At 41.8% G+C, this 25068-nt stretch overlaps 1 long non-coding RNA gene across 1 annotated transcript; it reads left to right on the top strand.

The window, feature by feature from the left end:
• The first annotated feature begins 5880 nt into the window (after positions 1 to 5880).
• Positions 5881 to 18614, top strand: LOC117244084. The gene is made up of 2 exons (XR_004496497.1): positions 5881 to 11549; positions 15373 to 18614. It is a non-coding gene; the product is annotated as an uncharacterized LOC117244084 (long non-coding RNA).
• The last annotated feature ends 6454 nt before the right edge of the window (positions 18615 to 25068 follow it).

Here is a 25068-nt window from a genome sequence, read left to right as displayed (position 1 = left end):
ACTTTTCCTGTCCTTGTCAATGGTAGCAGAGTTATGTGGAGAGCAAATTTGACTTCAAGATTAGGTGGCTTTCATTTCCTCTTCTCTCTTTCTCTCACATCAAAGGCTCTAGATACAGCTCTGGTAAGAGATTTTCAGAGGGTGTCCATGGTATCAGATTGTCATCCTTACAATTTCTAATTTAGAAAATACAGTAGACAAACGAATCTCTTTTTACTGTTAAGTAGTTGGTGCTATGCACACTTTAGGCTAGGGTTTTCCTTCTGCTGTTCTGTGGTCTGTTCCTATGGACTAATGCATCCCTGAGGCTGCAGTATGCTGGGGTGGTCTGGGAATGCATCTTTGTGAGGGATCTGGTTTTTGTGGTTTGACATTGCTTGATGATACAATACAATAATGGAAATAAATTCAAAGCCAATTTCAAAAGCATACCCTTTTAATCTGAACTAGAACGCTAATGTAGATGCTTCTACAGTCTCCTGCCTTCCATACCTATATACATTTACTCCAGTATAGAGGAGTTATTACTAGATATGTGTTCCCAGCATCTGACATACCTAACAGTACACATGTATTGGAGTATATTGGCCTGAGGCAGACGACTTTCCTTCTGGTGGATGGGTGAAAGATGCTTGGTTGGTTTTGTTGCATATTCCCCAGGCTGGCTGTCACATGTTATCAGAGGAGACCTCTGATCCTTCTCGGATAAGGGACTATTTTCACAGAAAGACTGAATGTTGCAAGTACATGATGGCATTCTCTTCCCTAAAAACACACTGCAGCTCCTAGTCCTCCTGCAGTATCTCTGGAGCCTTCTATCCCAGCAGCATAATGCTTTGCCCTCTAGGTGATAAGCAACTTCCATATTAATTTCTAGAACATTAAATAAGTAATGGGAGAAAAATATGGACACAAAAGGAATGTCCTGCTGTTGTGGAAAAGACCACAAATGTGTAATATTTCTTTTTTTTCTTGAGCTTTTTTCTTTCAAGCATAGAAACCACTTTCCCCTTCCCGACAGTGTTTCATAGCATTTAGGAAAGTTTTCCATCCTGTTAGTGGTTGGACCCAAGAAGAAAGATTGGCCTGACTGCTATACCACTTAAAAAAGGAGGATGTGTGATGTTGCCGTCTAAAAAGTCCCTGTGGTAGGAGAAGGAAAACAGTTTTGAGGTGAAGTGTTTGATCTTATGAGACCCTGCTCAGAAGGCATGTGAATTCCAGGAGCTAAGCTCTTCTTGGGGACCTTGTAGCTGTTTATATGTTAGCTTGAGTCCTGGGCCAGGGCCAGAACAGGGCGTAGGGTTTGGCATGATCCTTCTGGAAGAATTTGTAGATATCAGTGTAGTGCCCCATGCATGCTGTTGTCATTTGTTGCTGTTCAGGGATCAGTATCTGAGCTGCTGCTAAAGCAAGGCACAGCTGGGATCCCTGTGAGCAGAAAGATTGTTACAGCTCTGAGCATGATGCCATTGACTGTGTGGTATCTGGGGATGTCTGAGGATTTCTGGTAGTCATAGGAGAACCTCAGCAAAGGGAAAAGAAATCCTCTCACACAGTGCAGATCTCAGACTTGCCATCTGAAAGCTTGGTAAAATGTCTGTGCCAGGGTTTAGTGTGGTGAAAAATGTTGATGCACTGATGGATAAGACCATCCTCTTAATACTGCTTTTGGGGAAGAAAAACCAACCAACCAAAACACCACTCAACACAAACCCAAATCACTCAGTGAGAGTTGTCTTGTTCTTTTGTTTTTTATTTCCTTTCCCTGCCCTTCCTGTAAAGACAGGAGAAGTTCTTGAGTAGGTGATTGAAGGCTTTGGTTAGCTTACTGTCTCCCCTTTCAGCCACCTCCAGCATTGACCAGAGGTGAAATTTATCAAGATTCTTTTCCTGCAGTTGTAACTAGTTCCTGCCAGTGGAGGAACAAGTCTCTCCTGGGTCACCACAGCGGCAGAAATTATCTTGGGTTTGTTTATTTGGAGGACAAATATATAGTGATTTTTTTTTTTTTTCTCACTTATTTCCATATGAGCAATTCTTCCCTCCAGCCCCCAAACCATTTCCTTTCCAATCTGCTGAATCAGTTGGAATGGAAAAAGGGTTGTGTTGGGTTCTTCTGATCAATTATATTTGATCCAGTGTTCAGCATTTCTTGGTGTGATCTCATTTGCCTTGGGATTTCAATGGTCTCTGTTTTGGGTACCATTGTTTAGCAGTGAAACCTTTCAGGAAAGTGATGGAATCACTTTGCAGTTGTGCTGCATGACATGAGAATGGGAACAGGTTGTTCTTCCTGCTTAATGGAAGTGATGTGCAATGTATCTGCCTCCTCTCTTACGAATTCTAGTAAACATTTTTTAATGTGCTTTATTCAATTTTGTTTTGCACATGTGAGTTGCATCCTTACACAGCTATCACGTCTTCTCCCTCTCTAAACATTTTTACAGAGCTGAATTATGTTTTATTTTGTGGTACAGAATTTTTTTTTCAGAATTCCTTTGATTACATGTCTTGGGTTGTTTTTAAAACTTCAGTCCTAATGGTTAGCAAAAAAGGGGCTCTGTGACTACACACATTATAGAGACAGAATTACAGGGTTTTCAAAATATAAATATAATTTGTAGAACATTTGGCTCTAAAATAACAAAAAAGCAGATGAAAAACAAGCATTCCCAAATGTGTAAAGGAATGTACTAATCCCAGAAGATTTGAGGAGGTTGTTTCCACAGATGGACATACCGAGTCCAACTCTCTGATGGCCTGGAGATGAAACATCCTGGAATCTGAGGTCTACCAGTCCTGTGCATTTAACCCTACCCAACTTCCTTACCACCATGCCCTAGACAAAAATTATACTAGAAATGGAGTTTGGAAGTGCTAGATTTTGTAGAAGAAAATACATGATGAGACTGTCATAGTTTTCCAGAAATGAAGCGTCAAAAACTCAGAAAATAACCAACTATTTAAAGGCATAGAAATCTAGTTTCAGAATCCAAGGGTTTCTCTTAATTTCTGAAGATAGAACTAATTCAGGTCAGAATAGTGTGGGAGGTTGCAGGTTTTTTTTCCCCCTCAAATTGTAGAACGTTAAAATTCCTGCTTTAAATGTGAGACTACAAAATCATGAATGTAATCTTTGTAGCTTAAGCCCTAAATGGTGTGCTTGCTGTGGGAAGTGCTGGAGGAAGCCTTCAGCAGTGTATGTTATGTGAACTATGTTTACAGAGAGGTTGCCTCTTTTCATCCCTGGTGACAGACCTAAAAATGGCACTTGCTGAGGGACAGGGCTGCACAGCTCTGGGAAATCTTCTGTAGTTGTCCTCCTACAGAACTGTAAATAGGTATCCAAGCAGTAGAACAAAGCCTTTTATGACAGCTCTATGCCCTATCTCTTTGTGTTTGTGGAATTGCTGAGGCTGCAGAAAGAGATGCTGCTTCAGAAGCAGGAAAATTAGCTGCTGAGACAGAAATAAAGAGGAGCAAACTACGGCTGGCTTTCCTACTGGAAGAAGGAATTAATCTAACCTGCAAGAAGGGAAAAAGTTGCTGAGACCAGATTGGGAGGCAGTATTCCCTCTTTTCAAGTTGCTGACTTCTCTGAGGGGCAAACATTGAAGCACACTTCCTTATGCTATCTAGTTGTGTATTACATAGGTTTCTTCCACCAGACAAGGCACTTTTGCGACTTACAGCTCTTCACAATGCTCAGGGTTCTCAGCTTTTCTCTCCCACAGATGTGCCATAGTCAGCTCTCTGCAAAACATGTTTTCCCACAATTACCTGTGTTGATGTGCTCTTTAGTACTTTCAGACCTTTCAGTCTGAAAGTCAGATAATTAGTCTGTCTCAAATTTTAGATAAACACTAAAATGGTGTGTTAAAGTGTGACTTTTCAGAGCATTAGTATCATGCTTGAGCAGTGCTGACAGCTGAGTTCTGGGCTTGGGTATTTAGAAGAGCATGGAGAGAATGAAATGTTTTCAAGTCCCAAAGGCTTTCAAGTCACAAAGCTTCTCCAGCTTTCCAGAAAGCTTTAAACTTGAGTTTGCTTCTGCAGCTGAGGGATGGAAGATCACAGGCCCTGACCAGAGGTAGCAATCCCTCTATAATAAAGGAGAAAAATATTCTATGTGGCTTTGAAAAGGCAAAATCAGTATACTGGGCACCTCATTATAACAAGGAGGTGTCTGTGCCACAAGGTTTTGCTGTGATCTGGATGTTGATCATCAGCTGATTAATTAGCTGGCATAATTTCAAATTCCTTTCTTTGGTAAGGTGCAAGATCCATTGCTTTTCCTTGTTAAATTTCATATGGTTGTTGACTTCCCAGCTGTCTTATTTTGTCTGTGTTTCTCTGCAGGGCGTCTCTGCCCTTAAGGGAGTGAACAGCTCCCTTCGATTTAGTGTCATCTGCAAACTTGCTCAGTATCCCTTTCCATCCTGCATCCCAGTCATCTGTGAAGATGTGGAAGAGCACAGGACCTAAGATGGAGCGCTGTGTGACCCCACTAGTGACAGATCACCAGTCTGGTCACTGTCACCCATTGTGCTGGACCCGTGAGCCAGTTGCTTGCCCATCACATGTGTTTATTCAGCTATGTCTGGACACTTTGTCCAGAAGAATCCAGTTAGAGACAGTATCAAAAGCTTTGCTGAAATCCAAGATTACATCAGATGGCTTCCCTTGATCAACAAGGTGGGTTACTTTGTTGTAAAAGGAAATTAGGTTTGATGAGTGGGACTTTCCCCTTGTGAAGCTGTGCTGGCTGTGAGCGATGACTGTGTCATCCTTTAGGTGTTTTTCAGTAACTTTCAGAATAATGTTCTGCATAATTTTGCCAGTTATAGAAGAGACACTGACAGGCTTGTTTTTCCTGTAGTTTCCAAGTTCATACTTGCACTTCTTGAAAACTGGGCCAACATTTGCCAGCTTCCAGTCAGCTGGGACCATTCCAGACTCCCAAGACCACTCAAAAATCATTGAGAGATATCTTGTGATGACATCAGCCAGCTCTTTAAGTATTCTTGGATGAGTTCTGTCAGGCCCCATAGACATATAGGGATCCAGCTGGAACAGAAGATCCCATGTATGTTCAGGGTTGACTGGGATCATTAAAGGTTTTAGTGGTCTTAAGAAGTTAAAATTTTAACATTCTCAGCAAAGTTTGGGTTCCTAAGAAGAGAAATATCTGTGGTCTGTATTGAATGCCTTTTCCAGAAGTTTCCTGATCTGGAGAGCTGTAGTAAGCTGTACCTGTGTTTGCTCTGCTGTTGGTACAGCAACATGTCCTTCGTTACTGAGAGCTTGAAGAATCCCTTTGGCATGCCTAGCAAGAGAAGCGTAGGAAAGAGTTTCCTCCAGAAAACCTTTGAGTTTGATTTACTATGAAGTTAGTTAATCATTCAGTGTTATCAAAACTTTCAACACTTGGTGTATTTTATTTCTCTATAATCTGTATCAAGAGCTTTGTTGAAGAACTCATGTATAATGTATGAAGTGTTTTTCTAGATTGTTTAAATAAGACCGAGCTATATTTTGCATATAAGTCAATGTTAAGCTTTGAAAATATGGTATCATTTTCTCAAAATTATGGCACTTAAAGTACATAAAGGATTTTTCTGAAGATTTAAGGGAAAAACCAAGGATGTAAAGAGACCATGTTTTTGGTGCTGCTGTGACTAGCAGCAGCTGTTTATATTTTTAGTTCTTGGTAGTTAAAACCCACTGATATCTTTGATCTGGTCAGTGAGAAGACAGACATTCTTTTTCACCAGTCTTTTTCTCATTGCTTGCAACAGGAAGCTTCATCTCTTATCCCTTTTTTATAATAATGTGTTGAATAATTTTGAGTATAATGTTTTTTTTCTAGGAGCGAATTGCTACAGTTCTCAACAAACAGTTCTCAAACAAACCATTTCCTATGGCACTACTGTTTCCCTTGGAGAGAAGACATTTTTCCTTGGTGCTGTCTTCCTGGATGCCCATCCATTATTCCCTGCTTTCTCTGTCATCATGCTGCTGCTGGGGAATTTAGGGGTCTTAGCTGTGGGAAGAGAGCAAAGAGCTGCCTTTTCCTTACTATGTTCTGAGATACATCCTGCTTTCTTAAGTTTAAAGGTTATTCGGTCTTTTTAAGGTAGTTAAGAGGTAACAGAATGTGGTAAAAATTTTGACAGGAGAAGTCTAACAGCATCACCACTACACCACACTCCCGAGGGTGGTAATGAGTCAAGTGGGTGCTGTGCATCCCAGCTCCTGTGCCCATCTCGGAGCATGGCTCCTGTCCCTGCTTCCTGTCCATCCTTCCTGGTGGTTGCTCCATGGCCCAGGAGGGATTGTTACAGAGGGTTTCAAGTGTTGCAAAGAAGCTGTGAGAACCAGGTCCCTGTTTCCTCCTGAAGCTGGGTGCAGTTGGACTCTGTAACTCCTCTGGGCATTTATGAAAATTAACGTTTGGGTCATTTCCGCCTTAACAGCCCCTTTCCAAGGATGTTGGTGTGTAACTTAGAGGGTTTATTTCCTCAAGACAGATGCCAAGCTACAAGCATGGAAAATCTGAAAAATCAGAGAAACCTCTGAGAGGTCAAGAATAATATAAAGTTTTTTCAATCTGTCATCCAAAATGCTTGTGTAGCTCTGTGCCTTGACAGGTCTCCCAGTAACATTGAGTAAGGTGAGTTTTGGTTCTACCTCTTTTTTTATACAAAGCCTGCTGTGTCCTTACCTGCCCTCCCATCCCCAACCTCCTCTGTTCACCCAGATCCTGCAGTCTGTCTTTGTGCCTCCTCATTTTATCATAGCCCTTCCTCCTGATGCAATGCTGCACAAAGAAATGTCTCTGTGAGAAGCCCTAGTGCATATACTCTGCCTTCTCTTGTATTGTACGTGCATGCTTTCCTTTTCTTGTTTTTAGGGGTGTCACCATAGTTCCAGCATCAAAACTATTCCCTGTTCCTCATTACAGATAATTCCATAAATGTATTTCTAGTGGCATTTTTTTATTTTTCATGGCACTCCAACAGGAAATGAAAGCTTCATAGTTTTAGAGATGCAGCTGTTCCTTGCTAATATCTCCCAAAAATAATACCAAAAATGAGGATGGGTTTTCTGTCTTCAAGTGTTTGTTCATACTTTTCAATCTGTTAAATTTGTTTTCTTTGCACTTTGACTTGCTGATTTGTTAAGTGTGAGATGGTGCTTGTGTTCCTGAAAGCAAGTGCTTCAAATTCAGGTTTATAAAGTCAAATTTCAGTTCCTGTGCTTGAAAATGGGACTTAAAAAAATCAGAAAGGAAGCTCTCTCTTTGCCCAAAACCTGCCTTGCTCTCAGGTATTGCTTGTCACAGCTCAGCTTATAGCCTCACATGATGAGTGGCCTGTGCCTATTTGGAGGTGAGTAGATAAACATGCTATCCTCTGCTCACCTAACCCTGGCTCCCATGCCTTTTGACAGGTTTTAAAAAAGGCTGGTCTTTTTTGGTGTTTTCACAGAGGAAGAACATTGTGCTATTTTATCTAGTGAAGACAAGATACTCCAAAGCAGCAGTAACCATGTTACAAGACCACACCTAGCTCTGGTAGCCTCAGCGCAGCAGTCTACAAAGACCAGAGACCAATGTCTGTGCTTGTATTTTTTACAACTTAATCAGGTGTCACTTGTCCCTGTTAAATAAGAGGAAGACTTGCTAGAGGGAAGAATTCCCCAAATGCCTTGCAAGAGCCCCATGATTTTCCGTATGGGCTATGTGAAATAAATCCTCTTGTCACACCAGTCCCTGCGGTACAGCCCGGTGACTGGCAGTGGGGCTGTGGCAGGCAGCAAACCTCCAGGTTTCGTTCAGGTGGAGCCAGCAATTCACTTGAGTGTGCTGCTAATAGCCTGCCACTTTCCACTACAGAAAATTAAGTGCAAAAGTTTGAAAGAGAGTGACATTAGTTTCAAGATATGCCATAATGTATTTGTGTACAGATTATAAGGCTCGCTGCTTCTCTTCATGGGGAGCTTTATTGGCCCTTTAGACTCACCCTGTTTTTACCTGTTCTAAATAAAGCAGGTTGTTAGGTCACCTAAAAATCTCTTGCTTGCATGAGATAAAGCTTACATCAAAAGGGGTGTTCCAAAAAGTTAGAGAAACCCAGTGCTGCCAGGACAGAAAGGTGGTAATGCTTACTTTAGGGGAATGTTTATAGGAGTCATCGACTGAAGTCCCCCAGACTTTGATTGGAGAATAAATCTGAGAGGAGATGTTCACTCTAAACACTGCAGTGGATGGGCGGGGGAGGGCATGCGGATTGAACTCAGAAAAACTAATTTTCCATTGCTTGGATAATCCCTTCAGAATCTGTTTTTTGAGCATCAGGAAAAGATCCTATCTCTTTATTAATGCCTCTGTAGTGCTTGTGTTGGAGTGGAATGGGTGTCAGCGGATGAGTAGCTGTGCAAAGGCTGTTTCCATGACTGGTCAGCAGCTGAAAGCTCTGAAGCTGAACTGTTTAAATCTGTGATTATATGCAACACATGAAATTTATTCTAGAAAATTATGCTGGAACATGAGAAACACTGGAATGGCAACATGCACTCAAACAGTCAGATGAATTGCAATATCGCAGTCCATTAAGTCAAATAAAAAAATCCACTATTGTTAAAGTGGAGAACCAAAGGTCTGTGATATACATCTGTTATTTCTCAATATATTAAGCATAGTTTGTATCCATTAGGACTTAAAAATTTTAAGCTAATCTGGTGAATGTATGGATGAATCTTGTCAAAACACAGTATATGTTGCCTCACTATTTCCAAACCTCAGCAGGATATAGCCAGCAATTCTGTCTTATATTTTCTGTGTTCTTTTAAAAACAGCTGGGTTAGATCCAGATCACTGGCTCAGGCTGATACAGACAAAATTATGTTGTAGCTTCCAGTTTATATTAAAGGAGAATAGGGATTTTTTAATTTATATTTTTGTTCTCTAGAGGATGAGCCATAGGTGCTACATAACTTTGTGAATGTTTTCAGCTGAAAAGAACAGTTTTTATACCATACAAAGTGGAAGTGGGGAGTACTTAATCACCTCCAGAGACATCTAAGGTTGATTCTTATATCAATAATGGCTTTATAAACTTTGTACTGTTGGAAAAGTCAAAATGCATATTTGCTATTGTTTTTTTACTTACAGTACTTAGACATTTTTTTCTCCCTGAAGTAGAAAGGATGACAATATTTTTGCCTTTGTGCCTCTCAGATGAAAACAGGCACTTTGAAAGCAAATTAGACACATGAGCAGGAAATAATGTGGTTGTTTTGTCATTTTCAGCCTGCGTACAGTGAGGTTTCTGTCTGATGGGCTGGTGAAAGGGAATGCAAGGATGAGTTGCTTGACAGTGTGTAATCTGTCAATATATAATTTGTCAACATATAATCTAAAGCAGCCTCTGGAGAAATAAGTACATGCTTTGTGGTTGCATTCATAATGAATTCAATGAAATGCAGAAACTTTGTATAAAGCCCGGATAATCTAGCCATAAAACTATGCTAATTGAAAAGATCTTTCTAATTTCAGGATGGAGTTCTTGTGAGCTGGTAAGGCTGTATGTAAAAAAAACATGTCACAGTGCTGTTGAAGGAAGAAAAGCACGTTCTGGTATTCAGTTGTTTTGCCAGTTCTCTTATGTTTCAGCACAGGTTGCAACACCTCTCAGAGTTCCAAGCCACTTTTTCCTCACCTGTCCCTGCCTGCTGTCTGTAATTTAGGTGTGCCTCATGAGCTCCTCTGTGAAGTTTATATAATTAAAATAACCTTTGTGGAGGAGCAAAGAGCAATTCGGTTTGACTGGGAACCTTGACTTGACTTTGCTTAGTGCAGTGGTTTCCTTAACACAATGTAAAATCAAATAAGTAGCTGAGTATGACACTAATGGTCCAGAAAATATATAAGATACTAGAGACACAGAGAACAGTAATAGGAATGGGGAGAAAAATAGCCTGAATTTCTCACTCGTGCTCTTTGCTTCCACATTACAATGTGTGAAAGACAGCAGAAGCTTATGTGTTGTTAGCCAGCAGGCATGGCCACCCCAAATGCCACCTATCATACAGGAACTTTTTAATGCAGGGTCCAGAAATCCATGGTTAGATTCTCATTCTGCTCTTCATAAGCCCCAACCCAGAGAAGAAAAATGTCTTATAATTCTGGAAGAGTCAGTCTGTGAACACTACATCCCTCCTTCAAAGAAAGTAAATTCCTGGTACTGCCCAGCACGCTTTTTGCTCACCATTTCATTTTTATGAGCTCTAAATATAGTTCCCAATTGAAAAAGCTGAAACATTTAATGTCTAAGATAGAATAATGTGAACTGATCAAAACTGGCATTGATATAGCCTCTCTCTCATCTCTTGCTCTTTGTTCCTGGCACCTTCTTTGCACCGAGTGTTTTTCTGACTAAGCCATGAGCCAAATTGGTAAAAATAGACTCCCAAACTGCTGACCAAACATTTCCACCTCCTTTCTTCAATCAGATCTAATGCTCATGTACTATATGCTGTGTTGATTCAGCATTCAAAACCAATGAAATAAAAAACTGGTCTGTTTCTTTGTATTTCTCATATCAGTTCGCTTTCCCATAAGCTTTATCTTATCCTCTTACCCCACAGCTGTGACCAATTCACCAATGCACAGGAGAGCTTGGGGAAGGGGAGGCCAAACAGAAGAGTTTTTTGTTTTGTTTTGGTGGGGTTTTTTTTTTGTTTGTTTTTTTGGGTTTTTTTTTGTTTTTTTAGTGGAAGCCTCTAACTAGAGAGGTCTAGGCTGAAGAGTGGTTCAGGATGGTCAAAATTGACCTGAAGCCCTCTGAGAAATGGTTCAGCCTGTGCTCAGCTGCAAGAGCACTGGCAAAATGTGAGAGAATTGTCTTGTCTTGCTGGGGAGTTTCAGGGCTAAACCCTCTTTTTTGCTGATCTCAAGGGCTCACTTCTTATAGTGGTATAAGCCTAAAGTAACCCATTGTCAAGTGGTTTAAGCTTTTTTTACACTGAAAGTGTAGCTTCAGTCTAAAAACATGCAACTTATGAGAAGTGTATTGAATTGGAACTTGTCCCATGGAACTGGGGAATGAAGTAGTTCAGAGTGCAGATTCAGCTACTAATGATGGCTGGATAGTATTCCAGTTGAATCAGCTTGCATGAACCATCTTTAATGTGCCCGCATGAACATTAGCACTGGCTGGCATGGGAGAGGAGGACAAAGCTATAGTAACATAGGCTTAAATTGCAATGACATTTTGTCCTGGAGTGAGCTGATAAGCAGGTTACATCTCTGCAGGTGGGGAGATTTAATCAATGAAACTACAATCAGCCCAGACCAGAAAAAAAGCAGTGGGAGTAGAAGGTGGAGATTTCACTGACTCCATTCCGTCGGGGAGTAATCCCGTCCGTGTTTTCCCTCCAACCGAGTGACTCCATTTCCATGTTGAAATGGATGGTGAGGATGGGAGAAGGTCTGGGATGCTCTTTTCCCTCTGCTTTAAATCGTTGGCTTTGCTGGTTCAGAGGTATGGATTGTATCAAGCACTACCTGAAAAATCTTCAAGGGATTACTCTGGGACATGTAGATGCAGTCCAGAGTGACATTTGTTTAAAGCAGCTTTAGAGGAAGGCAGGGGTTTTTCTTCTTGCTGGTCCTTTCCAGCTCATCCTGGAAAATCAGCAAAGTTTCACAATTCTCAGCTACCACATTCAGTGCCAAATGAAATTCTATGCCTAATGTTGGGTGAGGTGTTTCTTTTAGCAGCCGGTGATACACATGTTATACAGGCCATTCCCCAGGGGAATTCATGGCCTGCAAATGTGCAAAAAATCCAGTGCCCTATTTTCTTTACATGTCACTTTACTTTTTTCATATTTTCATTCTGCTTCTCCTATGTTCTGTACAAGGCACAATATTCTTGTCCTAGAATGTGATATTGTTGAGTCATGTGTTACTGCGCTTTCATGGCAGGGAAGCATGAATTTGATCTGTTATTATTTTAGTTATTCTCCTACACTATGTATATAGAATTTAGATTAATTACTGCATCTGGTCTTTAAATATTATTGTAATATAGGAACTAGGTGTAAGTATTCAAATTGGTATATCTAAGGCTAAATTACAAAAAGCATGGTGTGCAACACTTGCTGTACTGATTGGTTCCAAAGGGACTGGCTAGGTGCTGAGAGTTTCTAAAACTCACAGCCGTGTTTACTCTCTGTAACTAAATAAGAGACCTAGAGAAAATGATGGGATTTGGGAGCTTGCATTTTTTTTTTTTTTGTTTGTTTGTTTTTAATTGGTTTTTTTAATGTAAATATCAACATAAGACTATGATGACAGGGAAGCAGAGAAAGAAAGGTGAAACCATATTCTAGGTGCTACTGAGTGATTGGAGCTTGCCTCAGTTTGTTACAACCATGAAGCCCTATAATTAAGGAGAATTCACCCCAGCACAGAGGATTTCTGTAAAAGCCTTTGCCCCACACATGGCCTACTTCAGGTCTCTGTAAAGGGCAGAAATTCGGCACAACTTACCTCATAAGGTGAGGTTCTACCCCAGACATAAATCTTTGATGGAAATCCTAGTTATAACATTCAGCCACTGGATGTCCTCATTTTCAAAGGTCTGCAAAGGTTCATCAGCTGGGAAGCCACGAGTTGTTGACAGTTTGCAGAGCATTGCATAAAAATATTCTTGCATAAAAATATTCTGTGTGTATTGGGTGTTGCTAAACTCCAAGGTTACCACCCATGTACCAATGGAAGCAGTTTCACTTATCAAGGTAATTGAGCTACTACTGGATGAAGAACACATATTCTCAATTCTCTCTTTCTTTTCTCTTGTTTTTTGGGGGCTTTTTTTAATGACTTAAGAGTAATTTGTGTAACACTTTTCTTTGCAAGGACTACCATCCCTAAACACTGAGAAAGGCACTACATTTCTTCATTTTTCAAGTGCTACCTTTGCTGGAATTTACTGCAGTTTTTACTGTGGCTTTGGACAGCAGCTTGTTTTTTCAAAGTTCTTGTGAATTCTCAAGGGTACATCCCTCTGCTTGCAGGAGTACTGGTTGTCTGATCCCACAAAGATTTTGCCATGGTTAGGTAATCACATTGTGCCTGTAGCTACACCTGCCCAGAGAGCTTAACTTTGCTTCCTCTCAGAATCATAGAGTGGTTTGGATTGGAAGTGACCTCAAAGATCATCTTGTTCCAATGCCCCTGCCATGGGCAGGGACACCTTTCACTAGAAAGGTTGCTCAGAGCCCCACTAACTTGGCTTGCTTTTTCTTGCAGCTCATGAGCCATCATCACCCACCTTTCCTTTGCTGCAGGCTCCCCTGCCTGGACCATCACAGAGGATGTTTCTGAGCCCAAGCTTACCCTACAGCTAAAGCTCTCATCCATTCTCCTCATTCTTGCAGCTCTAATGGCATCATCCTCATTGCCAAACATTCCTGTCTTCTGATTATGATTTGACATTGCTTGTCAGACAAGCAATCCAACTTGCCTCCATCAGCAATCCAGCTGCCTCCAACAGCTTATAAAAATCTGAGCAGGCAGAAAGATTGGCAATGAATTGGTCTGTAGTGCACGTGGGTTTCATGTTTGTTCATGAAATGTAGAAAACACTTTTTGTGGAAATCACTGTATTGCTGATTTTTTTCAGTTTGAAATTTCAGGGAAAAAGGTCTACTTCTCTTGGCTTTCTGCCTTTTATTTCTTTAATTTAAGCTGCTTTTAAACCACATTCCACCAAGGCAGCAGCTTGTGCTCTCTAAACATTTGTTTGAAATTGTGAAAGCAGGCTTTACTGTGAGTGGAAGAAAAACTAAAGAAAAAAATTAAGGCTAGGCTTCTTTCCTTCATTAGGGAAACTTACTTTCTGGTATAAATGGACACACTTTCACTTGATACCTACCCTTCATGTACCAGGATGGTAGTTTTGTTCTTATCAGGCTGGTGCATGGGGCACATCTCCAGCAGGAGTCAGCCTCTGTATCTGCTGAAGTCTCGTAAGATGGCTGATGCCAGGTATGCATTTATATTATCTCCTCACTCAGTGGTTCAGCACTGGGTGAGTGCTTCAGAAAAAGAGATGAACCTGTTGTGTTTCCACACACAGCTCTGCAGGACTGGTAGATCCTCATGGAAAATTGCTTACCACCTGTGCATTCTTTTATGCCCACTGTGGAAAGGGAGGCATGCTTAGAGCTGCTCAGGTGGCCTAAAACCTGGGGTGCTCCTGACAAGAATCTCAGTCCTGGGATCTGCTCCAGCTCAGTAATTGTGTTGATTTCTGGAATAAGCCTAACATTCATGTGAAAGATTCAGGATATGGAAGACAGAGAGAAAACTTCCATGGACAGATCTGGATGACACAATCCTCGTCACAATTCTGTTACCTTAATCCCAAGTATTTGCTTACATTTCCATAACAGGGAGAAGAGGTAAGTGTAGTAGGAGCAGATTGCTCTGCAGACACAGTGAAGAGCAAAGAGCAGCTTCTGAAGATGTGTGTTGCAGGACTTCTATCCCAGAGCTGCCAGCAGCTGAGGAGCCAGGAAATGGTTGACTGGAAATGAGCTCTCGCCACTCCTGTAGTGTGGCTATGGGAGTAGATGAAAAGTCATGTCCCTGACCTAGAAACTGTGATACTCCTCTGAAATTTGCTCACCTTAGGCTAAATGATTGTCTCTCAGAAAACACAGCTTCTAAACTGCTTTAGGAACTGGTGACAGCCTGCAGACTGCTCAGCCTTCTCCCTCTAGGAGAAGACTTACTGATCCCTTTCTGTCATTCTGAAGGGCATTCTGGGCCATCAAAACAGTGGTGGCAAATACAGATGAAGAAGAAATGGGATTGGAGTCCAACATCTATGTACTGAGGTTGGACACTTTTCCTTTTCCTGTTGGCATTCATGGTCATCCCTGGAGAGCTGAAGCCTGCTGTGATTTTGCACCTACTCTTTACTCTTGTGGCTTTTGAAGAGCTCTTTGGAAAATGTCGGGTGCTGCTTTTAGAGATTGTAAAACAAGAGATTTAACTTGCAGTGATGAAAAGAGATTAAAGGTTTTGCAAGCAGCAAACCCAAGATTTATAGCAAACACAGAGGATTTTGCTTCCTCAGTACAAAAGCTCTGCTGCAGCTCAAAATCAATAATTGATCTATTTCCATTTACAGATACATCTGCACTCGGTCAGACTAGGAAACCTTATTCCTGGGTGCATATTTTCCTTTTAAGCAGCTTGTACTCAGTCTGCCTGCAAATGTATCTGTTCATCAAGTGGGCAACACTCAGTCCCTTCTAGAAATGAGCCAGGGACATTTTTTTTTTCTACAGGAAGCCAAGAGTAGGACTGACAAGACAGATGGAAGCTGCTGAACTGTTACACAGCTTGTTAGGGAAGCGCAGAGCCCTTTAAAGCTGAGGCTGCAGCCAGGGTTTACCTCTTGAGAAACAGCAGCAATCCCCAAAGTAAGTAGTTTGCATGGGCTACGAATCTGCCTCAAAATAAGCAGCATGCATGCAGCCTGTAAGGCTGAACTCCAAATAAACCCTTTTTATTTCAGCTGCAATATGGGATGACACTGAGCAAACATATTGTGAGTCTCCCCTGTTCTGTGCTCAGTATCCCAGACCACTGACTGTGCTGCCACACCAAGCTGTGGGTCACACATCTGTAGTCCTTATATAGATAAAAATTCCTGCTATGTTAATAACAGATCTGCGAGGAATTTTGCTTTTGCTTCAGCTGGTTAATGCACCATTGCCTTGCTCCAGCTGGATGCTTGATGCTGCACCTGGAAGCTCGGGCAGAACGATGCAGTCCATGGATGATTTACAGGATTTTTAGCTGCTAAATACTAGGCTTGTTACATGCACATACTGCTGGGGCTTTGAGAACTGATTTTTAAATTTTTTTTCAAAGGAATCTTGGACAAGTTTCATGGTTGTGGCAGCAAAAGGCTCATTGGTGGCAGGATGCTGAGCTCACTGCTTTCTGGTAAAAAGGCTCTTTTTCTTCCAAAGCAAACTGTCACAACAGCAAAACTACTGTGCATCTTTTCAAGACACACATAGTGTTTTGTCTGCTAAGTGTATTCTTAGAACCAGATGATCATTTTAGCTGAAACTTTCTTAAAATACCTGAATCTGAGCCAGATATGTAAGGCAGAAGACATTGTCCTGACAGCTGGAGTTTGGGGAGGTTAGAAGCAAGCATAAACTAGACCTTACAGAAGGAAGTACTGGGCCAGCTAATGATGGAGATTATCATCTTTTCCCATTGCTGTTCCTGATGACAGAAGAACAAAAGGTGCCCTTCTGCTTCCTAGCGAGGTCTCCAAAATAAGGAAAGAATAATGGTCTTTGTTTATGGTGAAAGGGATTTTGACTGAGGTTAGCAGAGAAGCAAAGCATCTTGGCATTGTGTGTGAGGTAGAAGCTGCCCACACTTGGTGCTAAGTGTGCCTCCTAGAGCACAAGGAGCTAGAAAGGGTGAGATGCTTTTGGTTTTGGCTTCATTTAGAGCTGTTGTTGTACTCTCAACTTCTGTTTTCAGCTTGGAGACCTGAGATTAATTAAAAATGCAGCATAGAATTTCCCATCTTCCTGAAAATAAATGATGTGATCTCATGGTGGTCCTGTAGGAGATGCACAGGGATGAAGTGGGAGACAAAAAAATCAAGAAAAAAACTGCATCATACAGCTATATCTGTATTAGGCCAAATATCTGTATCCTGGGATCAGATTTCTGCTATTTTGCTTGAGGGCAGCTTGTCCATTCTGCTGGGAAAAGACACAGGGCGAGCCACAAGACGACCATGGCTGTATTGGGAAAGTTGGAGGAAAAGCAGACATATAGGAAAGGGAGTCCTGGGAGGTCTCTGTTTCTTTGGGGTGTAGCCCATGTTTTCTACCTGGGGACAACCCCATCTGTACAGCTCCTAAACCTGAAAGCACTGATGCATCTGGACAGCCTAAAGCAAGCAAGCCCATGGTAAGGACTGGGAGATGAGAAGTCAAGCCTCTGCCAGAAGCAAAGAGCCCAGCGCCATGCACAGCAAAGGGGTATGGGCAGCTAGGCTGTAAAATTACAGCCAAAATTACAAGATGCTGCTTGCCAACTATGTGGCTGGAAGGAGCATGCCAGAGCAGACTGGGTTTCCTTCTCACCATTGTCTGGCCTCGTGTTAGCCACTGCCTCTGCACAGTGTCTGGATGATGCACTAAAAACTGGAAATAGAAGTACAGAAGTAAAAACTTGACTAAAATGTCCAAGCTCAGGGGTGTTTCTGCAACAGTTGAAAAACTAGTGGGCATGTCACAATTAAAACTGAGCAATATCGACAGTGGGTGATGGTGCTTCTATGCCAGGATTCCCACAATGAGCAAGACAAGATGTATGTTGCACCTCTGGTGTCAGCTGGAAGGAGCCTATTTCTTGAAGCAACAGGTCCTTTTCTGGTCCACACATTTTCAGGGCATCTCATTTCACATTTGCAGTCATCTCAGATCTTCTCACAATCAAACTAATTTCAATACTTTCTTCCAACACAGAGCAGTCTTTACTGAGCACATGGTATCTTGGAAAACCTCTCATAAAATGACCAAGGATAGAATAGAATAGTGCTGTGTGAAGTGACCTACTCTTGTGGGCCTGATTTTTCTGAGTCTGAGAGAGTTCCAGCCTGTCAGTGGCTGATCTGTTCCCAAGGGAAAGTCTCTTGAGAACATCTCTTGCTCAAGGACTATTTTTGTAAATAATTTCATTTTCTCACAACAGTTCTGTACAGCTGTGATTAGTGTGTTTTTCTCTTGTCCCACCAATGGGACAGAGAGGTGATGTTCCCTTTACCAATCATGTTAAACCTGTATCGTAATACCCTATAAAAAGCTGCAGAGTTTGGATAATAAAGTTTTCTGATCATCTCGCTCTGGCTACTGTGATTGAACCCACACTTCTACTTTGTGTCCAATAGTGATATACACTGATCCTCTAGCTGAGCTTCTGGGCCGCTGGAAGTTCCTTGCAGTTAAGAGTTTGCTGGAGGATCACACTGCAGCCCACTTTGCTTTCCAATTACTCCTGTTTGCCTGCAGAGCTTCAGAGGTGCCTACATGGACTTCCTAGTTCACCACTGTATGTCTGTTTGCCAAGTGTTTACTTGACCTAAATTCTTTTGAAGACCATCAGTTGTGACAACTTAGCACAGACTTTACAGAACTGGGTAGCTGATTAATAAGCACTGTGACCTGGACTCAAAAGCTCTGACATTTTATCAACAGTACAGGCAGGGTTTTTTTTCAATTTTATTTATTTTTTAATAAATTTCTACAGATTTCTTAAACTATATTTTTTTTTTTCTAAGTGTGAGATTGAGCTGTTGTATATATGTCTTAAATTGCTAGTTCACCTTTCAGTTCTCAGCATAACATCTCTCCAGAAAGGGATTTAATTCTGAAGACTGTTGTGATTCTCACTGAGTAGCTGTATTATACCAGGTAACTCACTGGATTCAGATGTCTGTTTTTAATGCCAGTTGTTATTGTGACATGATTAAAGGCACAAAAATATTTTACCTGGTGCAGCTGCTTACTATAATTTTTCCTTGTGGTATTTGAAATAATTACTGGCTATATTTTATTTATCCTTGGTCTGATTCCTTAAATAAGCAACTTTCACAACTCGGTACCTCTTGCTTTAAAGAGAAATGTCAGAAAATTCTTCATTCTTTTTCCTGAAGTAACACTTTTATAGCATGGTATTTTATAATTTAAATTAAAAAAAATTATTCTGTGATAAAATTCATTGAAGTACAGTTGTCTAATTAACACACATTTATATGAGCTAATACAGGAAATTAGTGAAGGGTATATTTAACATTAGACTTGCATTTTTGAATGTTAAATGTGGAATTGTGTGTGTACAATTGTTGATAATGTACCCCATTTGACTATTGTAAGGGCATTAAATTCCCTTCCAGCTGAGAGGAAGAAAATAAAAAACTACATATAAAAAAAAAATTAAAAAAATTACAAGCTAGTCAAAATATTTTTCATTGCTGTAAAATTTACATTAGCCCTGGTATTAGATGTTTCTTGCTCCTCTCCATAAAAACATGCTCCAGGTGCGTCAATGAGTCCACTAATGATGGGCTGTAAGAATGCTCCTGATATGGGTTCTTGACATACCAAGTGGTGTTCCTTGTTGCTACCCTTGCACTGATGGGAGTCAGCAGCTCAGCTTCCCCGAGAAAGATGTGACCTCCTGGCCCTCACAATGCTGAAAGCCCACGGGAAGCTGGGGGTCTTTCATCATAGAGATCATGAAATGAAGGTGAGGCTTAATGCCTACCCAAATCCTCAGGCTGGGCTGATAGGCAGGGTGACCTACCTTGTGCTTGTATCTGCCTTTTTACTTCATGCCAAATCCAGCAGTGTGGGTGTTCCTGCTGGCCATAGGAAATAGAGCACCAAACGATATGAAGTCAGGGATAGTTTAGTTACATCATGGTGCTGATATGAAAAAATAAACATAGACCTGAATTCATGTCTCTACTTGTTCTCTTCATCGCGGTTGGAGAAGCAAAATTTGGTGTGAGAAGTTGTACTGAACCAGCTGAAAACAGAAAAAACCTGGAAGAATGGTTGGAACCCAGAATCTATCCATCAGCTGCCACAGCCAGCCCAACAATTTGGAGGGGGAAAGAAGGAAAAAGCCCATCCCACTGTCAGAATGTCTTTTTCTTATTTGCATGAACACATCTATTTGTTCTTCTGGCCAGAGAAGATGGGTGTCAGCCCTTGAAAGTTGGTGTGAAATATGAAACTACTGGATACAATGCAACCACATATGACTGGCCACTCCTTTCAAACCAAACTGAAGCAAGTAGGATTAAATCAAATTAATACCTCATGTGATTACAGCTCATTGTGTTCAAATAAAAGCTGACGTTAACAGGAATGATTTGTTTGGGGGTGGGGGTGGAGAGGATCAGAGATGCTACAGCTTCTGCTCACAGTGATTGCTATTTATAACACTGTAAAACCACAGTGAACGTGTTAAATGCGCTGCCACGAGTGCGTGCCGCTTCAGGTTGGTATTACGGCTATAATAATTCATCACGGCTCTCAGACGTGCCTTTGTACTAGTAATACATTATGTGATTCTGTATCAGTTATTCTAGGCATACAAAAAACCTGTAGATGTGGTGGTACCTGTGATGATTAAACCATAATTTGTAACTGTAGCTGTGTAATCAGTATGGGAACACTTTGTAGTCACATCTACCTGCTGTTTTTACAGCCCTCCTCTAAACAATTTACGTAGAAATGGAGAGCAAATGAGACCAGAGTCGTCAGCCAGCAAAACTGAGCGAAGTATGTCAGTGCTAATTACCTCCAGCACCCTGCCAGGGCTAGCTCTCAGCAGCTCTGCAGGCTGTAATACAGTTTCTGTGGGTTCAGGAGTATTCCTGTTTAATTTGCTCAGGGTAACTAATCTTCCAGCAAAAATCCCGTGCTAGTTAAATTATTGTGGTGGTTTCACAAAAACCACCAAAACCCACAAAACCCAAAAGGTTTTGGTTTTCCCCAAAACTAGTCCTATTCGTTATAGTACTTGGGTCTTTCTGTCTTCATACTCTTTTTGTTTTGCCCTGGATTCTCTGTGCCATGTAACCATATCTCTTTATAGCAAGGCTTAGAAATCTGGGGGAAGGAAGTAGTCCTGAATGCAGAAAGAAGCTTCAGGAACTTGACCTGCTTTATTTTATCTGTGTAAAGTGTATTTTTTTTTTTTTAGTTTTTGGGGTTTTTTTGCTTTTTTTTGTGTTTTGCTTTTTTATTTTATTTATTTTATTTTTTATTTTTTATTCATTGTACTTTTCCTAATGTTAATTTAAGTGGATTATATGAGCTTTATGAATTACTTAAACTATGCTGATGCAAAATCTATTTGTATCCATTCTTTATGTTTTCTCTTTATCCCATAATGTACATTAATATTAAATTCTGATTATTCTGAATATTGCTGCTTTCCTTGTAGCAGCACTAACCTCCTCTGCGCTCACTCAAGCCCATGGATATCGTTGCTCTAGGCCTTTATATAAGAATCTCAAACTGAAACTTGGCATTGTTTGCTTGAATTGCCTTTTGACAAGCCAGAAAGCAATTCTGTCTGAGCTGTGCTGAGGAGGGAGAGCTGCAGCATGACCTTGCTTTTGCTTCTTTCAGACCATAACTTCCAGGAACACTCCTGAGATCAGTCCAGTCTTATCTGTATTTCACATTTCATTGTCTGAGTTCTTTATAAGTCACAGAGACCTAATATTTTTTCAGGATCACACAGGATGATGGTATCTAGCAAGAGAAATTGAGATTTTCAGCACTGAAGCTCTTGGCTATATGCCCAGACCAGGCTGGTAGTGATTGAAGGATGGCTCTTTGATGGACTATAAGACATTAATTTTTTGGTCATGACCAGTCTTCCAGGTTTCAACTATGAAGTGACTGTGAGTATAACTGGTAGCCCTGCTGTCATTCCCATCAGAGAGCCCTGGAAGCACTGAACTGTTCAGCAGGGTGATCTCTTGCCCTCAACACAGCTCTGCTGGCAATGCCATGCAGGAGAGTTTGCTCAGCTCCTGCTGTGTGTGTCCTGCAAATAACGGGCTGCAACCTTTGTTTATGAGCACTTGACACCATTTGACGGGGGTAACAGTGACTGTCAAACCCTGATGTGGGTTGCCTTGATCACAGTGTGAATAGAAGGAAGATATGTGAACTGTGATATCACAGTGAGAGCAGACTGAATTTGTTCCCCTCTGAATCAAAGCTGGTAGAAGTCTGACCTTGTCTGTTCAAGGCTGAAGAAAGTGGTCAGCTGGGAAGGAAGCACAAAGCTGTTCCTTATACTCATTTACTCCTCCTGCAGAAGAGGACCTCTCTTGTCAAATGGCAGCTCGAGCTAGGTAATCCCCTTGCAGGACTTTGAGACCAGCACACCTTAATTCCTTCTGCATGTGAGCCACGCCCTAACTTGCTATGGAAATATGTAATGCAGCAGGACTGCTTCTATCACAGAGGGCAGTACTGCTCCAACCCCCGGGGGGCACAGTTGCCCCAATAATAAGGTTGTCAGGTATATATGTGTTAGTATGAATCCTGGCAACTTTCTGTCCTCCTTTCTCACAACTTGCATGCCTGGCTATAGCTTCTAATTACTGTATTGTTTCACAATTCTCTTTTCTCACCCTTTTTCTAAGACATCTTCCCACCAAAACTTATCCCAATATGAAGTCTCTTCTTCATTTAGGGGAAGGTTTTTTTATTGCTGCTATTTCTTCTTGTGCAGAAGAACCACAGACACCAGTATCTTATTACACTGACCAAGGCTGAACAAGTTTTCTTGTTTGGGAGGTTGCTTTCTGCTGTGAGAATACTATTCTTCAAGAATGGCACTGGTTTGCCTTTTGACTTCCTCAATGCCTATTTTTACACCATAGCTTCAGGCTGTATCTTCACCTCTGCAGTGGGCCAGGAGCACTAGCACTGATTTAATGTCCTAAGCTTCCAAGGATTTTATCAAAGATCCTGTGACAGTAGCTGTCCACCTTAGAGAAGGGAAAGATCTTGATCCTTATATTGAATGTCAGCTGGTGAAGGCAGATCTCATAAATAAGTATTAAGCTTTCTTGCCATCATTCTGTCCTCTGGACTCCCTGATACTCACGAGAAGTGTGCAAATAGTTTGACTCATTCTTCATTAAAGTACACGGACTCAACCGATTGTCAGTCACCCTCCTGTTACTGCTGAGACTTGTCACAGTGAAGCCTAATCATGAGACACATGACAGCATCTGCAGAAGTGACATCTCATGTCAGTCTTTGTGTCCATGTCCTGCAAGAAATGTTTAAGCTGTTTAAAAGCATCCAAGACAGTGTAGTGCTGGGATCTGAAGTCCTCTTTCTCTGGAGGGCATGCTGGGCATTTCTCCTAAACGGTACAGAGGATGGTGGGACAGAGAGTAGCATAAGATGGTGAGAGAACCTTTCCACTGAGGCCACTGCTAGAGATCTTGCCTGTTGTCAGACTTAGCTCTGGGACAATATGGATGCTTCCAGACAAACAGAAGATGGACAGTGAGGTGCCACTGACCAGTCTGTTTTTTAGAGCTGGAGTTCAGGAGTCAATGCCTTCATCGTTCTGTTTGGCAATTAAGCAAGCCACATTGTTTTCCAGCTTCAAATGCTTTGATTTATCCCATGCCCATGATATAGTTCTTTGAAGTACTGCATGTCCTAGGTAAACTGGGGGCAGTCAGCTGCATCCCTCCCTTGTTTCATGCATTCTGCTGCATGGCTCCTCTGTATTCTCACTTCTTCAGAGGGTTCCCTAGGAACAGAGGCACTGAAGTCACTGAATTTAGGCAAAGTGATCTTGGCAGCAAACCTCAGTTGGTCACAAAGGCTTGTGAACAGTTTGAGCCTTATATCTGCCTCGGTATTTGTTTAGTTGATCTCTGCTGAGCCTTCATATTCCCTGCATCTGGTTCAATACCTTCAGTGTCAGATCTGGGGGTGGAACAGCCACAAGAAGACTGATTTTTGGAACCTAGATCCTCTGCCTGGCATTAGGAGAACCAGTCTCACCAGCAGCTGCAAGAAGTGTATCTGAAGTGCCTGGCTGGCCCTGGCTGGTACCCAGTAACTGTGATGGAGATGGTCCTCCTCATCTCCACCTCTAAAATCTGCTGGGCAGCTTTCTACATCCCTGTCTTTACCAAGCTCTGCCAACGCACAACAGCGTGGTTTGACTTTCTTCTGTTGAAATTATCTAACCTCCTGCTGCAGGGCTGGGAAGGCTTGGGAGTGCTGGTGTGTGCTTGCCCTGTTTCTGAGCACATGTGAACATATTCATGAATGCTCTTTTGTAATTACAGAATGTATTGATGGAAGGAAGAAACTATTGCTTCTGATGGCTATTTAAGGTATAAGAAGATGTTAACAGTTTTGAAGTTTATTGTTTTGTAGGTCTGCAAAGAGTAACAGTATGCAAGCACCTAAAGTGTCCCTTTTAAAATCGAAAAATAGGCAGATCACTCCAATTCCCACAGAAATTTAACAAGTGCAGCTTGTAAGATTTACCATCTGATTTAAGAAGAAGCCAACAAGAAATACATTGCAACTTTGTAATATTAAGTAGTGTTGGTACCATGCAGGGATTGAAGAACAAAGGCAATTACAATAAAGTCCCCCTCTCCCCTATTCCTATATCTGCACCCAATTATAATTATGCAAGAAATTAGCAATATTTCAAGAACAGCTTTGATCTTAACTGCCTGTTTTCAAAAGTATTTTGTGTTGCTGTGTAGATTACAAAATTGCTATTATGCAACCAGAAAGACGAGATCCTTTACGACTGTTTTGCCATCAGAGCTCAGGAGCACGTCGCCTCTCTCCCAGGGGTGTGGAGGGGGACTGCCGGAGCCCAGAGCCGGCGGACACAGGCAAAGTATTTGTCTTTGCTCACCCTTGTGACCTAATAACTGCCCTTTTGAAAGCGGATTCTAAAAAAACATATTCCAGAAAGTCTTGAGGATAGTATATAATTATTTTTTTTTATTTTTTCTTACGTTAAACCAATGCAAATTGAGAGGGAAAACATTACTCACGGCCATGTACCTAGAGTGCGTTCCGTACATTTGTGTTACTTTCAAGACAGTGTTCTAACAATTGAAAAGAAACTGTGAGCGTGGTCTGCGCACACTGCCGCTCGGTGTTCCCGGGCGCCTCAGGTGGGGATCGGCATGTCCCAGGGCCGGTGAAACGAGCGTCCCGAACCGCTCCCCGGCACTCCCGGAGATCGCGGACACCGCCGCTGCGACAGCGGCTGCCGCCCGCCGCTCGGGGCGCTGGCACAGCCCGCCCGAGGGGGCCGCGCCCCGCCAGCCCCGGCCGAAGGCTGCGCTGCGAGCCCCGCTGCCCGGGCAGCACGGTACGCTTCCAGCCGCTGGAAGCTCTGTGCCGGCG

This window comes from Parus major, chromosome 3 (assembly GCF_001522545.3).
Source record: "Parus major isolate Abel chromosome 3, Parus_major1.1, whole genome shotgun sequence".
NCBI classification, from domain to species: Eukaryota; Metazoa; Chordata; class Aves; order Passeriformes; family Paridae; genus Parus; species Parus major.
This window is presented reverse-complemented; position numbering and strand designations above follow the sequence as displayed.